An 18,081-nucleotide genomic window follows, 5' to 3' on the forward strand; every position below is an offset into this window, starting at 1 on the left:
ACCTGTCTAGTCATCGAGGCTACTTGAATTTACTCTCCCAAGTCCCGCGTGTCATACCCATTTTACAGGTGGGAAACTGAGGCCCAGCAACGCTGAACATTACACAGGAAGTCTGGGGCAGAGCAGGGACTTAGACCCGTATCTCCCTTGCCTGAGACTCAGACCAATCACTGGACTCCTTGATCTCATTAAAACGTATTCTAACATGCCTGACACATGGCTGACTGCTATGGAAGGGCAAGCTAAGCAAGTTCCCCCCACTGCCCCTCCCCGACTTTTTCTGCAACCTTTCCAATTGCCAGTCTAGTTCCCCTCCTCCCTCTTATCTGCCCGCGGGGTCTGGCAAGAGACTGCAATCGCTCCCCGGCCTGCAGCAGAAAGATCTGGCTCAAAAAAGGGCCCCCAAAGATGACGCAGTTCGCAGGGGTTTTATCAGCTTGATCCCCACGCGACAGCTGCAAGAGCAAAAACGCACATGACGGGGATGGGAGGGGGAAGAACACCTCCCCGCTCCAGCCCTGAGCTGCCTCTGTCATATTTCAGCCAAGCCAGCAAAAGTTCTTGTACTTTGGGAAAAGGAAAGAGAAAAGGAGATGAAAAAAACCCCACTATCTGCTCTAGATTTCTCTTACGTCCCCCAGTAGCTTCAGTTCCCAGACCTTAGCTGGGACTTCCCTTTCCTCTCATTCTGCTCAACAGCCAACCTCACTTCTCTGCTCAGCCAGCTAATGGAGTAAAGCGCTAATCAATATTTTAAATAAAGGAAACTGACCCATCTGCAGTCATTACGAGAGACACACTATCCATTGCCCCCCAGGACCGAGACTCCCTGAAGTACCAACACGCCTGCACCCACTCCCAGCCTACATAACCTCTCGGACCCTGATGTAATAAATTGCTACATTGGAGGCTTGTCTACTGTAGTGGGTTTGCATCCAAAAAGCTACAGCAGTGAAGACATGCACAGGTGTAAGAAGAGCCCTGCTTCCTCCAACCCCACGGTAGCGCTAAACCCACCTCAGAAATCCCCAGCGAGAGCTGAGGGGGAAATTTCTGACTTAGACTGGTGTTGGAAAAATCAGTTGAGTTTTTAACAAAAATGAATTTTTTCTTGCCAATGGTGTCTGTACCCGGAGGAGAACTTAGATATTTCCCCAATCAGAGACAGAATGGCTGAAAATAATTGCCCCCAAACCGTTTTTCAGTTTGGTTTTCAGACCACAGGTTTCTATTTTCTGGCAGAAAACAGAAATCTTCCACAGGGAAAAAATAAAAAATCATCTCTATTTCGGGACTAGTTCTCTCCACAAGTGGGCATGCCCTGACTTCATTGCATTAAAGTGCCAAAAAACATTACCAGTACACTCCATCCAGGGGAGGCAGGCTGGCCCTGAGAGTCCGTGCTTCCAGCCCTGATTAGACAAAGAAATGCTCCTTTCCCCTCCACCCAGGGGCGGGAGAGCTCGGCAGAACATTAGGAAGTGGTTATTGAAGTCTGGGCATGATAGATAAGCCATCAAATAAGAGCAACCAAGAGACGGTAAGACATGGGGCTGGACAAAGAAAGGCTGCATTCTAGAATAACAGGGTATTATAATCAGTGGCTGGAACTGATGACCCGAGCAGAGAAATTAAGTGAGAAATGCAATAAGACCTGAAGGAGAGTTCTGTGAAGCTCAAAAGCTTGTATCTTCCACCAAGAGAAGATGATCCAATAGACGCCCTTACCTTCCCTACCTTGTCTCCATCATGAGAAATAAAATTGTTCTGCAGAACATCCCCCCAGAATTAGGGGAGTCTTGCTGCTTATATGGGAGGAATGCAGATAGGAAAACAGGAAGGATACTGGTGGATCACAGAACTAGGGTATTAGATATGGGATCTGTAAGGTTATGTCTACACTATATTGTGAACCCAGGCTCAGATTCAGATTTCAGTCCGCACCCTCCTACTGTCCACACACAAATCTGTCCGACTCGGGACAGCAAAACACTCAGGACCCAGGTCCTAGCATCCTCCGAAGGGGATGGGTCTGAACCCGGGTCCTGCTGTGACTCAGGTCCAAGCCCTGTCAGTTTGCAGTGTGGACACAGCTCAAGCCACAGACGCGAGCCAGAAGGTCTGCGTAGTGCAGAATGGATGTATTAGCACAGTTGTGAGGCCTAGATCCAGCAACTGTAAACCAGGTTTTACCAGGGATGGGCTTGGAAATACCGAATTCACAAACACGGATCCCACAGACCCAGATTTGCAATTCAGTGTGGACATATTTTAAGTGACAGAGAACATGCCTGCTTAGGTTTTTGTGTTTGTTTGTTTCAATATAGGGACTTCTACGGTCCCTACTGGGAAATTAAGCAGCTGGCTTAAGTCAAAGTTTAGCGTAAGGCAAGGGGGACATGGAATCCCCATCACTTTACATCAGTAGTTTTCAAACTTGGGCTGCCGCTTGTTCAGAGAAAGCCGCTGGTGGGCCGGGCCAGTTTGTTTACCTGCCGCGTCCGCAGGTTCGGCCGATCACGGCGCCCACTGGCTGCGGCTCGCCGCTCCAGGCCAATGGAGGCTGCAGGAAGGGCGAGCCGTCTGCTTTACAGTCGATGGAAGCAGCTGCATGAAATGAAACAGCCATCAGGAGGCAGTAGAGATGGGAGTGGAATGGTTGTAAGACAAATGAAGGGGAGTCGGATGTGAAATCAGGATATGGGATTAGCTGTAATCGAAGAGATTACAATGGTGGGAACACTGTAGAAGACAAACAGATGAGAGGATACCAAAGAACATTATGCAAACGCCGCGAAGGTCAGGCCAACCTACAGGCCAACCACCACTAGAAGGTGGGGCTGCGCACGCAGGGACATAACTGAGCTGGGTTTAAATGGAGAAATAAGCCACGGACAGAAGCGAATGTCAACGCTTCCGGCTCCCCGTATCTGCAAAGATGCTTTGGGATGAGAAGAACAGTCCACAGCATTTAAGTTCCTCAAAATCTTTAATGTATTTATCCTCCCAACCCCCAGAGGGGTTGAGAAGTGCTCTTAGCCCCAATTCAGATCCTCAAAATGAGAGTGGGCTCCTCCTAAGTATCTCTGAGGACGTGGCCCAAAGGCGCGGAGTAACTGGCCCATGGTCATACAGGAAGTCTGGGGAGACGTGTCACAACCATGGAGACAGACAGGCCGGCAGGCTTGACTTCAAAGACCTTGATTTAAGCCATTCATGACTTTTTTTGCTTCAACTATTTTTTAAAAAATCTCTTCTAAATTTGGGTTCTGCATTTTGAGCTTTAAAGTGTCACTTAAAAAAAGCTTTTGCTCGAGGGACAGAAGATTTTCCTTTCATTAAAAGAAAAGAATAAAAATCGAAGCTGCGATTCTCACGTACTCACGAGACTCCAGGAGCTGGAGCTTTAGAAACAAAGCACACCAAATACCTCAAGACCGGCGATAAAAATCTGCCACACTCAGTATCATAACAGTATGGCTCTGCAAACAGCCAAAAGACAGTGTTTACTTACATTAAAAAAAGAAAAGCTCCCCATATCTCCTCCACCGGCATCCCCCTCCCCCCAGTGATTTTTCCACAGCATAAACCATTAGTGAAGTCTCTCTCAACCCAAAGCCATATCCTGAGGAGCAATCAAAAGAGAAAACTGGCTCTATTCAAAGGGTGCCTTTGAATGAGGAATCTGCCACTTCCTCCACCTCCCCAGACCCTCATGCATTTCCCCCTTTTCAGCTTTAATTGCCGGCTGAGTCATGTGAACAGCATGAAACTATTTACAGCACCTGCCCCTAAGGGCAACAGACTCCTGGATCTGGGCACAAGGTCTGAAGAACCAGAAAGCTAGTGAGCTGGGGGGCGGGTGAAGGGGGGAAAGTGTCATTTTTGATTGCAGGCAGGGTTTGTGTGTGTGAGAGTGCTTCTTTGAAACAATCCTAAAAACCACTAGCTACTGGCTGCCAACAGGCCATCCCACTGACACGAGATGAAGGTAAAACAAAGTCATTTTCCAGCTCTGCAAGGTCCCTGTGTTTGCAAAGCCCGCACTTTCCCGGACTGTCTATTGCCCCATCATTTAGTGGATTGCCCCATCATTTAGAAGAAAATCAAAAGCAATGTCTCCTACAGAGGGCATGGCTTGTTTTTCCTAAGAGTTAATAGCAGCCCATGCTAACTGCAGAGTCTAGACTAGTCTATAAACTGGAGATAGGGGGAAGGGTGGTAGAGAAATTGGTTTCCACCCCTACTCTCACCCCCCAGCATACAGATTATATGAGAGGTTACAAAGTTCCCCTGCCTTCTATAACTTTAGGCTGCTTTTTTAAATTTTTTGGGGGTTGTTTTGTTTTTTTAGGAGGGGAAAGTTCTGGAGAGGAAAAGGTGAAGTCAAGATTTCACAACAGACTAGTGATTCCTGAATGTCCAACTCAGGACATCTTAAAGCGGCCTGATTTTCAAAAAGTGCCAGCATCCCACTCCTCTGGCAATCAGGCTGCTTTAAGATGTCCCTAGCTAGGCACTAAACCCTTTGCTGTTCTATTCAAATCAGGGACGGCCAGGCGGGTATTTAGAACGAACCCGGGCATGCAAAACGTAGCATGAATTTTGCAGGGCACGCCCTAAAGGTCAGAGTGAGAGGCCACATTTCCAGCATGAGATTTGTAAACCCCTGGCTCCTTGGCGCAGGGCCAGAGAGCTTGGCAACCTACGGTCTCCCTTCTCCCCTTCCAAATTCCTGGAGTCCCACAAGTCATACGTTCAGCACCGTTCGAGAGGGGGATCTCAAAGCAGTTCATCAATATTAAGCTTCACGTCCCCCAGCACCGGTCGCGACGCTTTAGCCTGGCTGATGTACAGATGGGGAAACTAATGCACAGGGAAGGGTAGCAACGTGACAACACAACCGAGACTCCAATGTTCCAAAGGGCAGAACTGTGCTCCAACTACTAGGCTACCTGGTATCTGCATGCACACTCAACAGATCCCTGGACAGGAGAACGAGCCCCACGGAATGTACCCAATTTAGACTGTTCCCCACGGAATGCACCCAATAGCCCAGGGCACTTCTATTTTATTTCTTGGAGGGCAAGTGAGGGGGTGGGGAATTCCATACGATTGGAGGCTGTGGCACGCACCCTCCCATTTGAATGATTAATCAAAGCCGTGCTCCCGCCTGCTGAATTCCGGGACAGCCTTGAGCAAACCAGAAAGCAGCTGGCTTTCGCATTAGCGCACAGGAAACTCCAAAAGGGGCAGCAACAGGAAACTCTGAGGCTGCGTGTTGCAAACTCACTTAAGTTCAATACTCCTGATATTAGTAAATTGCGGTAAGAAAATTTATCCGGAACAGAAAGGTCAGAGGTGGGATTCTCCACAATGCACCAATAGCACAAAGGCACCAGATGGATTTTTTTTTTTTAATATGTAAAGTACTCTGCAAGTTGTGGGGCAGGGTGTGTGGGTGCTCAAAAGCAGGTGTTGCCTTAGACAGTTACGATGCTGACTAAATACAGAGTGGGCTTATTTAATAAGAACCTTTCTGCGCCAGCGGCGGAGGTGGCGTTACACAGCACTTTGCAGCGGTGCGGAGCCCTGTGTTTTGCAAGGAAGGGGCAGCTGAGTCGTTGACGTTCTGCGTCAGGGTGCAGAACCCGGATCCCATCGCTCACGCTTCAGGCTGGGAGCAGGTTCCACCCGATCCAGAGGAGGAAGATTCCCACGCGGCTTAGTGTTCGCCTCAGCTTGCAAGGAAGGGGTAGAAGAAAACGAGCGTTCCTGGCCTGACTCCCGTCCCACTAATTCAGTCCCACGCACTGCCCTCCTACCCCCAGAGTATCTTCTTTAGAGATTGGCCTACAATGTTTTGCTCCCCGTGTGCGCCCAGATTTCAGTTCATAGCTGATTTGTGAGTCACGCCTAACCACCTGTCTCCAGCCAGCGGCCCTGGTCGAGTCGTTACAGCGGAGTCCAGAGACCTGAGTTCTCTTCCTGACTACCTGGGTGAGCTTGGGCTGGTCATTTCCCCTCTCCATGCCTCAGTCTCACCCTCTGCAACGCAGGGCTGAGAGTTATTTGCCTCTCTTGTTACTGCTCAAGTTTGTGAAGCTTAAATAATTAGGGTTTGCAGAGCCCATCCAGCGCCTCAGATGTAAAGTGCTCGAGAGGGACTCACCCTTCAAAATAAATAAATAAATAAATAAAATTGCACCCAGCTGTCAGCTTTTATTTTGCTGCAAGCGTATTGCAGAGATGAGGGCTGCCAGTGTCACGGCTGTCATAGGTTTTACGGCCCTAAGGGACCCTTTATAACTGTCTACTCTGATGCCCCGCACCGCCAAACCCATAGAACCTCATCCCGTAATGTCTGCAGCCAGCCCATAAACCCCTGGCTGGGCCACGGCCTCTCTTTAAAAGAGATGTCCACACTTCAGCTGCTGGTGAATCCACTAGAGCCCTGGCTCAGCTGCTCTGATGGTTAATTCCCCTGTCTGTTGAAACCGTACACCTTGTTGCTTAGGATGAATTTGTCTAGCACTGCATCTCCTTGTTACATTCTCCCCCCCCTCACCCCGCTAGCTTAAGGAGCTGCCTCTGATCAGAGATCTCTCCCCAGTGTCATGTGGCGCAGACGCTGGAGGGGGATCAAATCCACCCGAAGAGGACAGGACGTTTCGCTGCTGTGGCGGGAGGTGAACAAACAGAAGCCCAAAAGGGCTGCGTTCAACCTTCGGACTCCCCCTCCCCGCCGAGTCAGCTGATATGATATCAGGGTGCCCAAGAGGTTTGTTCTTGAGAGGGAGGAGGGGAGGACCAGTACAGGTAGGAGAAACTACTATTCACATGTAACCATTTCTGTGGGCAGGTTTTCAGCCATCTTAAGGGGGTCGGTGGCAATACACAATTAGAATCATAGATCATTAGGGTTGGAAGGGACCTCAAGAGAACATCTAAGTCCAACCTCCTGCTCAAAGCAGGACCAATCCCCAAATGGCCCCCTCAAGGATTGAGCTCACAACCCTGGGCCTGGCAGGCCAATGCTCAAACCACTGAGCTATTCTTCCCCCTACTCCCCCCTCCCCCCCGCAAACATACTTTGGCACCAAACTCCCCTTGATTTTTACAGGAAATGGGCACCTCCATACTTCAGTCAGTGCTAAAAACAGGAGTTAAAAGTAGCTTTGGGTGGGTGGATCCAAGGGGCTCAAAAGGAAGTAAATGTCCAAAACACCCATTGTCTTTTAAATACCCTCCTCGCACACATGCCTCTGAATTCCCAGGCTAAACTGTTGTGGGTCAATAACCACATTTTCCTAAATAACGAGGAGTCCTTGTGGCACCTTAGAGACTAACACATTTATTTGGGGATAAGTTTTGTGGGCTAAGACCTACTTCATCACAACGGATGAAGTGGGTCTTTCCTAGCCCACGGAAGTTTATGCCCAAATAAATGTGTTAGTCTCTAAGGTGCCATAAATACTCCTCGTTGTTTTTGCTGATACAGACTAACAGGGTTACAACTCAAACTATTTTCCTAAATGTTTCTCTCCCACACAGGAGGAAATTGACCGGGGCCAGATTCTGCAAAGGGTTTCAGCTGTGAGGAGATGCATTGACTTCCAGTGGGATCGAAGCCCATGTGAGTGCTTGGCTGAACTGAAGGGGAGATGGAAGGAAAAGTGTGAAACTGACAACATGCACTAGATCTGGCTGGAAGGGTTTGAAATTAAAAATAAAATAAAGACTAGATTAGACCGACAGAGGTTGAAGTTTTCCTATTTCTGCCTCCCGGCTCATTTTTGCCCAGCTCTATGCAGAGCGCTATGAAAATGTACAAAGTAAAAATGAAAGCCCTCCTTCCTCTAACCCATCTCTCAGGGTAGCGTCACCTTCGGTGTGACATGTAATGGCTAAGCAGGGTTTCAGGCAACACCACGATTTTTAAAGGGATAGTTTCGCTATCACTAGGAGAGCCAGTGTTGCCTAGGGGACAGAGTACTGGACTGGGAGTCAGGAGACTTAGGTTCTATTCCCAGCTTTGCCAGTGACCTTGGACAAGTCACTGCCTTGCTTTGTGACTCAGCCCCATGGCAAAAGGGGAAACTATCTTGTCCAGAGGGACTATAAACTCTTGGAGTCAGGGAGTCTTACTATGTGTCCAGTCCCCAGCACAGCAGGGCCCCTAAATCTAGCAAATACTTTTGTTCACGTCTTTAGGCACCAAATTAGACCCACTGACTTCAATAAGGCCAGCCAAGAAAGTAAAGTTACCAACAGGACTGTTTGCAGGATCAGGTCCTCTCTTTTTTTTGGCAGTTGTCCCCTCTCCTGGATGACCGTGCCCTGCTTCACGTGGAGACTTAACCAGCTTTGATCCTTACATTATTTCAGGAGCTGTTTACTTGGTGCAGCACGAGAGTCAAGGTCGTTTCAGGGTTTTCACTACAAACCCTGCCTAATTCTTAGGATTTCATCACTCGGCTATAAAAATTCACTCAGGCCCAGCACATTGCATGCACGAACACAGCCAGGCAGCTATTCGCTGCCCTTTGAACAGCGCCCGTTAGCTAGGAGATTTTTTAAAAGAGTGGAGCGGAGTTAATATACTCCCAAAATTAACCTTAAAAGCGGTTGCAAGCAAGCTGATCATGAACACAAGATAGCGACAAGGGTAAAACAGAAAACGTTTTACTAGATCGGAGAAGTAGATACCTCCCTGTGGTGTAAATCAAAAGCAACTCCATTTGAAGTCTTTTGCGTACGCCACTTACACACAGCTGGTGCCGCTGGCATTACAATGAAAGAGGAAAATTAGCCCCAGTGCACGTTGTCTTACCCTGGTCTACCCTTGAACATCATACCAGTGTGACTATCTCGGAGGGGGAGGAGAAGGGGTACAGTTATACCAGTACAAGCCTTCGTGTGCAAAGTTACACTAATATGAAGGTGGTTTATATTAATGGAAGGCGAATACGCTATAATCAAGGAACAGTATCTTTACCCCTGTGTAACTGCCTCCACAGTAGGGGCATTGTATTATTCGAGTATAGTTAAAGTGGTACAACTTCCACAGTGTCAACAAGGCCTTGGTTTGTCCTGTCAGCATGTGCCCTGGAGGCAACAGTTAAAACACAGAGCTTTCCACAAAGGGTTACAAAAAAAAAGGTGCTAGGCAGTTGTGATTGTGCAACTAACTGTGATGCCAGCAGGAGTCGAATGAAGGGAGTGTTGGCTTTAATATTTTGACATAGTTTTGAGGGAGGCGAGTGGGTGTTGGCATTTCCAATATACTTCGTAATTAACCAGCGCAGCAAGGGCAACAAGTCAGTTAGCGGGGCGCTCTTCAGCCTGTTCGGGGCAACGCCAACGTCCCGCAGAGAACTAGTTTGACAACTTTGCTGGAAGTCCCGCTGTGCGCTCCCTTCACCCCCCATTTGAAGTCTCTGAACCTGTAAGAAGCTTTGTGTGGACTTATCTTTCCATAGGAGGAAAAGAAAAATGAAGCTTTGTTTCTTCTGGTCATGAGAACGCCCACTGCCAAATCAATCATTAGCTGAGGGTGAGGGGGCTGGGTGTGGGGGGGGAGGAAAGCTGTGAGAAGAGAGGTACATGGTCCAGTGAATAAGGTGTGGAGTGGGGGGGGGGGGGGAGCACGAGGTAGCGCTGTACTGTAGACGTGCCCTGGAGGCAGGGGCAGTTGGGGTCTGTTCGTAGGTCTACCACATGTGACTTTTGGGCAAGCCATTTACTGCTATGGTCCAGTCTACACTAGGGTGGTGCTTTTTACACCCAGATAGCCAACACCTGGCAAAAAATCTTAGTGCACGCTGTACTTTCACCTTTATTCACCTTCTCAAGGGGAGCTAACAGGAAGCTGGGATTCAACTCAGTCAGCTGCAGGGAGCTAGAACTGCACTTTGTCTTCACTACACTAGGATTCCACAAGGCGTCGGCTACCTAGTGTTTGAGCATCTCTTCAGCATTAGTGAATTCATCTTCAAAAAACACACCCAGTGGGGCAGGTCAATACTATTATCCCCATTTTACAGATGGGAAAACTGAAGCACCAAGCCAGTAAATAGTAGCCCAAAGTCACCCAAAGGGAGTTCTGCGGCGGAGCAGGGAATTGAACCATACCTCCTACCTCCGTACCGGGGGGGTGGAGAGACAGGCAGGGTAACATTTTCCAAAAGCACCGATGTCCCCTTTTCAAAAGCAACATCAACACCAAAGCCCCCATTGTGTCTCACTGAAAGTCAAAGTGTGGCTGACACTAAAGATGCTATAACGAGGACAAATGCTACAGTGAGGGAAGGGGTTCCCCCAGCACTCGATGTAGTTACTCTGGGGTAACTCAGAGGGAGAAGCCAGGTCAATGGAAAAATCCCTCTATCAGCTGAGCGCTGGCTACATTGGGGCTTCAGTTGTCTTAACTACATCCCTCAGGGGTGTGAATTTTTTTTTAAAATACACACTTCTGAGCAACACACCTAGATGGACCCGAGTTCTAGGTGCAGACCAGGCCTTGGGCTCCTATGTCACTCCCGAAAACAGGACTTGGGCACTTCTGGAAAAATTTATCCATGCTCTCTAAGCCCTAGTCCCCTGGGAGCCTGAAACAGGCCCATGACCTCAGAGGGGATCCACCCTCTACAGGGAGACCAGTGGGCAGCACCGATGCAATGCGGTTCCACCCACCCGTTCCACCCAAGGAGAAGGCTGGTCACAGGGCTACAATTCCTCTATTTCTAGTGCTAACTTTCGTCTGCCACAGATTTCATTGGCAGTCCCCACCAGAGCCCCGGCCCCACACTGCACAGAAGACGCCTTTTGGAGCGTTCCAGGAACCAAGCAGGTCTGCTGCAGCTTGCTCTCCATCCACTCCTCCTCCCCGCCCCAACCTCCTTTTCTGTGCCTTGCCCCTATACCTTTTCCTGACAAGCCAGGACAATGGCCTGGCGCCTGGCCCTTTGTGCATGCCCCCCTTTGTTCTGCTCCCTGGGGGAAGCTGTCCAGCATGCCAGTGGCCAGGAGGTCGACCTCTGATCTGACCTTAGCTGGTTCAGTAGCGCGCTGGGTCTCCCATGGACTGGCTTCCTCACTCAATAATCCTTGCTCACGCCCTGTGATCTGGGTCCAGGTTCCTGGGGGTGGGGAGCCTTTTCCTCTTCCTTCCCCAGCCCATTTAAAGGAACCCCGGATCTCATTTCCCACGAGGCCTTGCAGTACTCCTGAGGTCAATAAAAACCTCGTGTCGGCCTCGGGCAAGGGGTGGAGCGTTCCGTTTTCAATACCACCAGAGAATGATCTGAGCCCAGCAGATTATCCGTCTCATCCTGAGCCTTCTGTTCACCAGCCCAGCCACCAAGGCCCGCAGCTCTAGCGAGGAAAGGCACAGGGTCAGGGAACACTTCCCTAGCCAACTAGCAAGCCTTAGATCCCTTCGCAGGGCAGAGGGCATCAGTAGCGAGACCTTATGGGGATGGAAGGGTTAAACGTGGGGGCAGGGGGCTATTGAAGTGAGAGGGCTTAGGGAGATCATTCAGAGACTCATGTTTCACTGGAACTCGGCCAGTCCACATATTTAAGCCACATGTAGCACTGTGGTCTCAGAGCAGCTATTTGACACTCAGATCAATTATTGTCTCCCTAAGCACTGCCCCTGCAGCCCTAGCCCTTGGAGATTGTCAGAGGGGGTGTTCATCCACAGCATGCTAGGAACAGACCAGTTTACAGGCAGCTTTGTCCGCATCACCCTGCACCTGCAACAACCCCCGAGGTTACAGACAGAGACTAACCAGCTACAGCATCTTCCCAGACAGGAGGGAAGTTTCACCAAGGAAGCCAGGAGCTCGGGTCATGCTTGTAGAGCACACGAAGGCCCAACCTAGCTGAGGCCCCTGAGCACTCCTGCTGTATCAGCTGTTATATTGTACAAGTTCCCTTCACTAACAGAAAAGCATTCCCTGTCCTATGGGGCTGGCCTGGCCCAGAGATGCAAAGGAGAGGTAAGTTATCCCCCTTCTACAGAGACCCACAGAGATGAAGTGACTTGCTCAAGGTCACAAAGGGAGTCAGTGGCAGAACCCAGGTCTCCCAAGTCACAGGCCAAATGCCTTAGGCCCCAGGTCAGCCCTCCACCTGTAGGCCAGCCTTGATGGAGCAGATTTTCAGAAAAGTTCAGCGCCCACTAGCAGGGCCACAGGTTCAGAAGAGTCCTCATCAGCCAACCGGCAGAGAGCGCCTCTGAAAGTCTGGCCCTCGGAGCAGAGCAGTTCATACAAATCACGTTGAGGGTAGGGGGAGGAAACAACGAAGTAACAATGCATGAAACAAGGCTAGACAGAGGGGGAGATTTTTAAAGGCACAAGTGGGGAGTTGAGTGCCCAACTCCCATGGACAGTCAATGGGAGTTGGGCACTTAACTGTTCTTATGTGCTTTTGAAAAATCTCCCCCAGAAGATACTTGTCAGACTCTAACCTTCCATATGGATCTCCATTGTTGCTCACATTTGGTGCAGTGACTTTTTGTTTTTGGAAGCAGTGTCTCAGGTTTCTCTCCTGGGCGGTACAGCACCCTGTCCTTCCCTCCCCCTCTCCCCCCACACGCACACTTTCTTAAGGAAAGAGGTTGGGAGAGGCAATTGCTTAGTCAAGGTTAATGTGATGCTAAATGTAATTGTGTGCCCGCTGGTGTAACAGCAAGCAGAGTTACTCCCCCTAGTAACCTGAGAGTAGCTCATTTGCAAATGCAAAGGAACCCCAAACCAGCACCTGTCTCCCGCTGGATTTTCCAGCAGATGAGACACTGCATGGAAGCCAGAACATAAAGATGACAAGCAGATAACCCACTCCATGGCTTGTCCGTCACCCCTCCCGATAGTGTTTACGGCCTCAGGCTGAGAAGCCGTCTACTGGAGTCTTATAAGACTAAGTAAAACCCCGCCATTTTTGGCAAATGTGCAAGAACACTGAATAAAATGAGAAGACAAAAACATATTAAACAAAATAAGCTCACCCTGCAACTGCGGCGCCTGTCTGGGCTCTGCTGCCCGCTCCAGACATTGTGACCTGGCAGCGCCATTCGCGTTCAGACTGGCCACGCCTCGATTGCGACAGGGACAGCCAGGCCCAATCTGAACCAGTGGTATTGTAACCTGGCACTGAGGTGGCAGCAGTGCCCGCTCACATTTGGTCTGACCATCCCTTGGATACCATGACGGGGTGGGAGCTGGGCCAAACCTGAAACTACTTCCCCACCTCGCCCCCCCACCCCCCAACACATGGAACAAAACAAGAACAAGATTCCCAGAAAATTATGAAAAATAAAAGTGATTTCATGGGGCTCTACCTAGAACTAGACAAGCCATCAGAGAAAACAGGGAGGAGAAAAAGTTACATGCCACACCCAAGAGTTGCTTAAACGGAGAAGCATCTGCAGAATTAGGGCAGAAACGTCTGCTGCTTTGAGTCTGATTCTGTAATGTCCTACACCTTGCACAAAGCTTTACCCCAGAGTACAGTGGGAGTAACATTGATTTATTGTACTGAGACAGCACCTGGCAGCCCCTGCCGCAAAGAACTCCCACTCGAAATGGGCAAGGCAAAGGGTAGGGATATTATCTCCATGTCACAGCTTGGGAAACAGAGACCCAGAGTGAAGGAGACTTGCTCTGGGTCCCCCTGGCAGAGCTAGGGACGGAACCGGGTTTCTCAAGCGCCAGTCTAGGTCTTTACCGCACTGGAGTTGCGAGCTTCACGGGTGCTGTCGCATAAACTCAGAATCCTCATGCTCTGAGCTGGAAAGGGGGGGGAAAGCTTGCAATGGTCAGATACTTCAAAGTGGACTTTGTAGGAGGAAGTTAACTACTCGATGGAAATTGGCTCGCATTTTTATATCCACAACCCCATTCGACTTATTTCAAAAGGCAGTCTTGCTGCGCTCTGCCCAAGAGATGGAGAAAACGCAGCAGGTCCCACCGGAGTTCAGGCGAACGCGGTAACCCTGAGCGGGTAGCGTCTGAGTTACACAGGCTATTCTTCCTGCTTTGTAGGGATCTGGCTTTGATGCTGTGGACTCTCGATGCTTATGGGTGGGGTGGGCCGTGAGATGCTGCCAAATGCCCCCTTGAGCCAATGCTTAAGTGCGATCCAGGACACCAGCCAAGGTGTGCTATCCTCTGCCTCCTCCCAGTCGCACATAGGAAAACAAGGCAGGGTGTGTGTGGAGGGGAAATCAGACAGGTACTAAGAGAATCAAGTAACTGCACAAGGGGGAAGATAAGAATTTGCTTTTGTCCTTGGCTAGAGTTACTTGCACCTAGCTGAAGCAAGTCTTGAGTGATAAGCAGCCCAGATTATTCCTGGTATTTGGACTGTGCACAGAAGCATGCAGGGCTCAAGGAGCGCAACGGGGAGGGAAGCGCTCGCAGCAACTCTGCAAGCTCTGGCAAGGACTCGGTGCAAGTCACGGCTGACCCCGGTTTTAGGAAATGCTGCAGCACCAGCTACCCCGCCGCCAAGCTCGGGAGCGGCGCCTATGAAAAGCGGGTATCAGACCGTGAACCTCCGATCCTCTTGGGGAAGGGACAGCAACCTCCCAGGAGTTTTAGGCTTTGTTCTCTATGGGGGCAGGGACTGGCTTTTTGTTCTGTCTGTACAGCACCCAGCGCAGTGGGGGCCTGGTCCACACCCAGGGCTCTTAGATGCTGCAGCGATTCATTAGCCTCGGTGATGCTGGTAAGTCTCCCGGCCATGAAGGAATTGTCAAAAGAGGATATAAGTTACAGGGTTGTGTGGAAAAAATAAATAAATAAATAAATAAATAACAAATCAAATCTTAAATCTCAAGGGGGGAAAATAAACGAACTCAAGCTGGCGTGGCGAACTAGAGAGCAGGGGCGAAGGAAGTCATAAAGTACTCGCTGTCAGTAACTCCTCCGGGGACAGCAGCTCCAGTAGCGTGGCAGAAACTGTACCACACATCCTGCTAACAGTCGTTGTTTACATTCCTTCTGCTCCTTCCCAGCGAGCAGGGCTGCTCCCCATCAGCTGGGGCTGGAGCCCAGTCAAAAGCCTGTGCTGGAGGGAGGCCAAGTGGAGCTCCCAGCCAAAGGCTGCGCTCAGAAACCTCTGGCGGAGGTCCAGAGGCCGACACGTTTGCTTTCTGACATGTTCAGCTGCGGGGGGAAAAAGGGCTTTCCCCAAACCAGGCAAGTCTGCAGCGCTCTCCTCCGCCCACAGCGCGGGCACGCCGGGGCCAAAAGCTTCAGAAGAGGGATGCCAGGGAGCTCCCAGAATTGAACAGTGCTTTGAAGGACCGAGTTTGCTATGCCCAGCCCAGACAGGAAAACAGGGCTGCGGCAGAGAGCTTCTGGCTGGGATGGTCCAATGAGCCCAAGGGAATTATGCACTTAAGTCCCTTGAGGGCTCTTGAAATAGCCAAGCTCTACTCCCTGAATTTGGTTTTGCCACTGCTGGCCAGATCAGTGCCCGGTATGGCCAGCGGCCCTGTTCTCATGCAGAGTTAAGAGGCATGAGCTGGTGCAGATGCCACCCAAGGCCCACCACTGGAGCTACACCCAGGGGAGCAGGTGTAATCTGGAATGCTCTCTGGCATTTTAAAGTCATGGTGCTATCTTGACTTGCTCTAAGCAGGGTTATGCAACTGTACTAAAGTGGCCGGCAGCCTGTCTACACTAGCATTCCCACATCTGCTCCCACTGGTAGAGCTGGATGTTGCTACAACAGCAATGGCATTGCCCTCAACTGAGTCAGCTCCCTGCTCCCCCAAAAGAAAAAACAAACAAACAAAAAAGCACCAATACTGCCCGAGGTAAGGGGAAAACCACCACACACACCACCCACCCACCCCAGTGTTTATTTGTCTTCTATTTGTGAGTCTCAGAGTCGCATCTTCCAGCTTTTGTTTAGAACCACAAAAGGCTAGAAACATAGTTTACTGCAAAACAAAAAAAACACAGTCTCACTCTAATCACATGACTCCAGGAGCTGCATCTCCAAGAGAAACGCCAAATATCACAAGACTTGGGTTACAAAAAGCCACAAGCGTTGGCAAGCTCCACCGACCTAAACAGAGTCTCACAGATTTTCTGGCCCAGCATAGTGTTAAAATTAAGAACCACAAACTCTCAACCTGTTAACAAAAACACCATCAAACACACACCCCAGGTAACAAGCTACCATGTTCGTCACTTCCAGTTTAACATTAGCTTCCAAAGCTGAATCCTTTTCTTAAAAGCTGCGAGAGGCACACCAGACTGTGATCTTGCGCTCCCAAGAACCCACAGAGCACAGGGTTTTGGCAGTAACCGGGTGACAAAACAGGAAGATCACAGCTGCTGTATTTAAAAGCTTTTTCCACAGATAAATAGATCCTGTCCCCCTCCCCCCCACACTCTCTATTTACAGGAAGTACAAAAGAAGCCACATTAAGAAGATACATATCAGCCGGAGGAAGGTGTAAATAAGAGCTCAAGATGACAACACAAGAAGAAACAAAAACAAAAAACCACATGTACCTCAGCGATATGAAAGGGTCCGCAGTGTTTTGGAAAGGGAGTGTGTAGAGTGACTGTAACCATGCTCATAGTAACACTGCAAGGAGGCAGTGTGGGCTAGCGGATAGAGTGCTAGACAGACTCTGAGAATAGATGGGTTTTAAATCCCAGTCCTGTCCCTGACCTGTTGTGTGACCCTTAAGGTGAGTCACTTCCCTCTCTCTGTGCCTCAGGAGTTTCCCCTCCCCACTCTGACTATCTTCTCTTTTTAATCTGCAGACTCATTGAGGCCAAAAAATGTCTTATGTGCACGTACAGCGCCTTGCACAGAGGGACCCAGACCTCAGCTGGGGTCTCTAGATGTTACTGGGACACAAGCAGTAAGAGTCCATCTTGGTCAGAGGAAGTGGAAAGAAAGAAAGACAGACTCCATTTAAGCCAGTCTCAAGGAGTGGTTTTTTTTTTGTTTGTTTGTTTTTTTTACTAGGCTCTAACTATTTAAAATTGATCAGATCCTGGAAAAAAGGGTTAAATGCACCAAAAAAATGTTAAGCTACGGGAGGATGAAAATGCTATACAATAGCTAAAAGGAACAGACATACAGGACCAATCAACAGCCCTGTGATTTTTTTAAATCGGAAAGCCGCATTGTACCGTTACGGAAATAGACGCACCAGGGCTCCTGATCCTTCTAGCAAACACTTTCTCTGCAAGTATTGCTCTGAGGGATCCAAGCGCGCCCACCTCGCAGCACCCTGGAGCTCTCTCAAACACCGGGCGCCCTTGCCAGCTGATCCCCTGGAGCCATTTCTCTTCCCTTGACCAGGGACCCCAAAATAAAAGGTCACAGCCAATAATAAAAAACAAACACCCCCAAAGCAGCACAAGCCTCCTTTTGCCCCCCCCCCACCCCACTCCATCTGGATTCCATCTGATGCTACTGTCTGTGTAGCATCCCCTCCCCCCAGCCCTAAACTCAGATGGTGCTTAAACACATACATCAAAGGAGCCTCAGAGTGTCTGGGGAGCTCTGCTTTAAGCACATTTCCTTCTATTAGCCAAAGGCTTAGGGATTCAATACCCAGCTCTCGCCAATCACCAAGCAGGAAGTGTGTGTGTTGGGGGGGGGAATGAATGAGAGGAGCGAGAAGCTTTGCTTCCCCAGAGCGAGACCAGGAAGGGAAGCGAAGGTAGGGGCAGAGGCTGTTTAAAAAAAAAACAAACAGTGAAACCCAGGAGAAAGCTAGTTTCTGATCTGCAATCCAGTACATGGGACTTGCATGGGCCTGCTCTTAGAGTTAGGCCCATGCTTAAATCACATACTTAATCAGGGCTGAAATGACCACCATTCAACTAGCCAGTGCCCCTGCCTTCACAGATCTCTGCAGAAGGACGCCAGAATCGGTCAGATCTGTCTCGGAAACCAACGCTTCCGGGGATGTGGCGCACCACACAGGCTGGCTTTTCCAAAAGCCTAAAGCCAACCCAAAGAATCCCAACAGTGAGTTTGGAGTGCCCTGTGGATGTCTACACGGATTCCCTACAGCAGCTGCAAGCCAAACAT

The 18,081-nt window shown here is 49.7% G+C and overlaps 1 protein-coding gene across 1 annotated transcript in view; it reads right to left on the reverse strand.

Moving 5' to 3' along the window:
- ARID3A (AT-rich interaction domain 3A) overlaps window positions 1-18,081 on the reverse strand; it is a 93,975-nt gene that overhangs the window by 54,161 nt on the left and 21,733 nt on the right.

The sequence above is a fragment of the Gopherus evgoodei genome, chromosome 22 (genome assembly GCF_007399415.2).
Source record: "Gopherus evgoodei ecotype Sinaloan lineage chromosome 22, rGopEvg1_v1.p, whole genome shotgun sequence".
In the NCBI taxonomy this organism is placed as follows: Eukaryota; Metazoa; Chordata; order Testudines; family Testudinidae; genus Gopherus; species Gopherus evgoodei.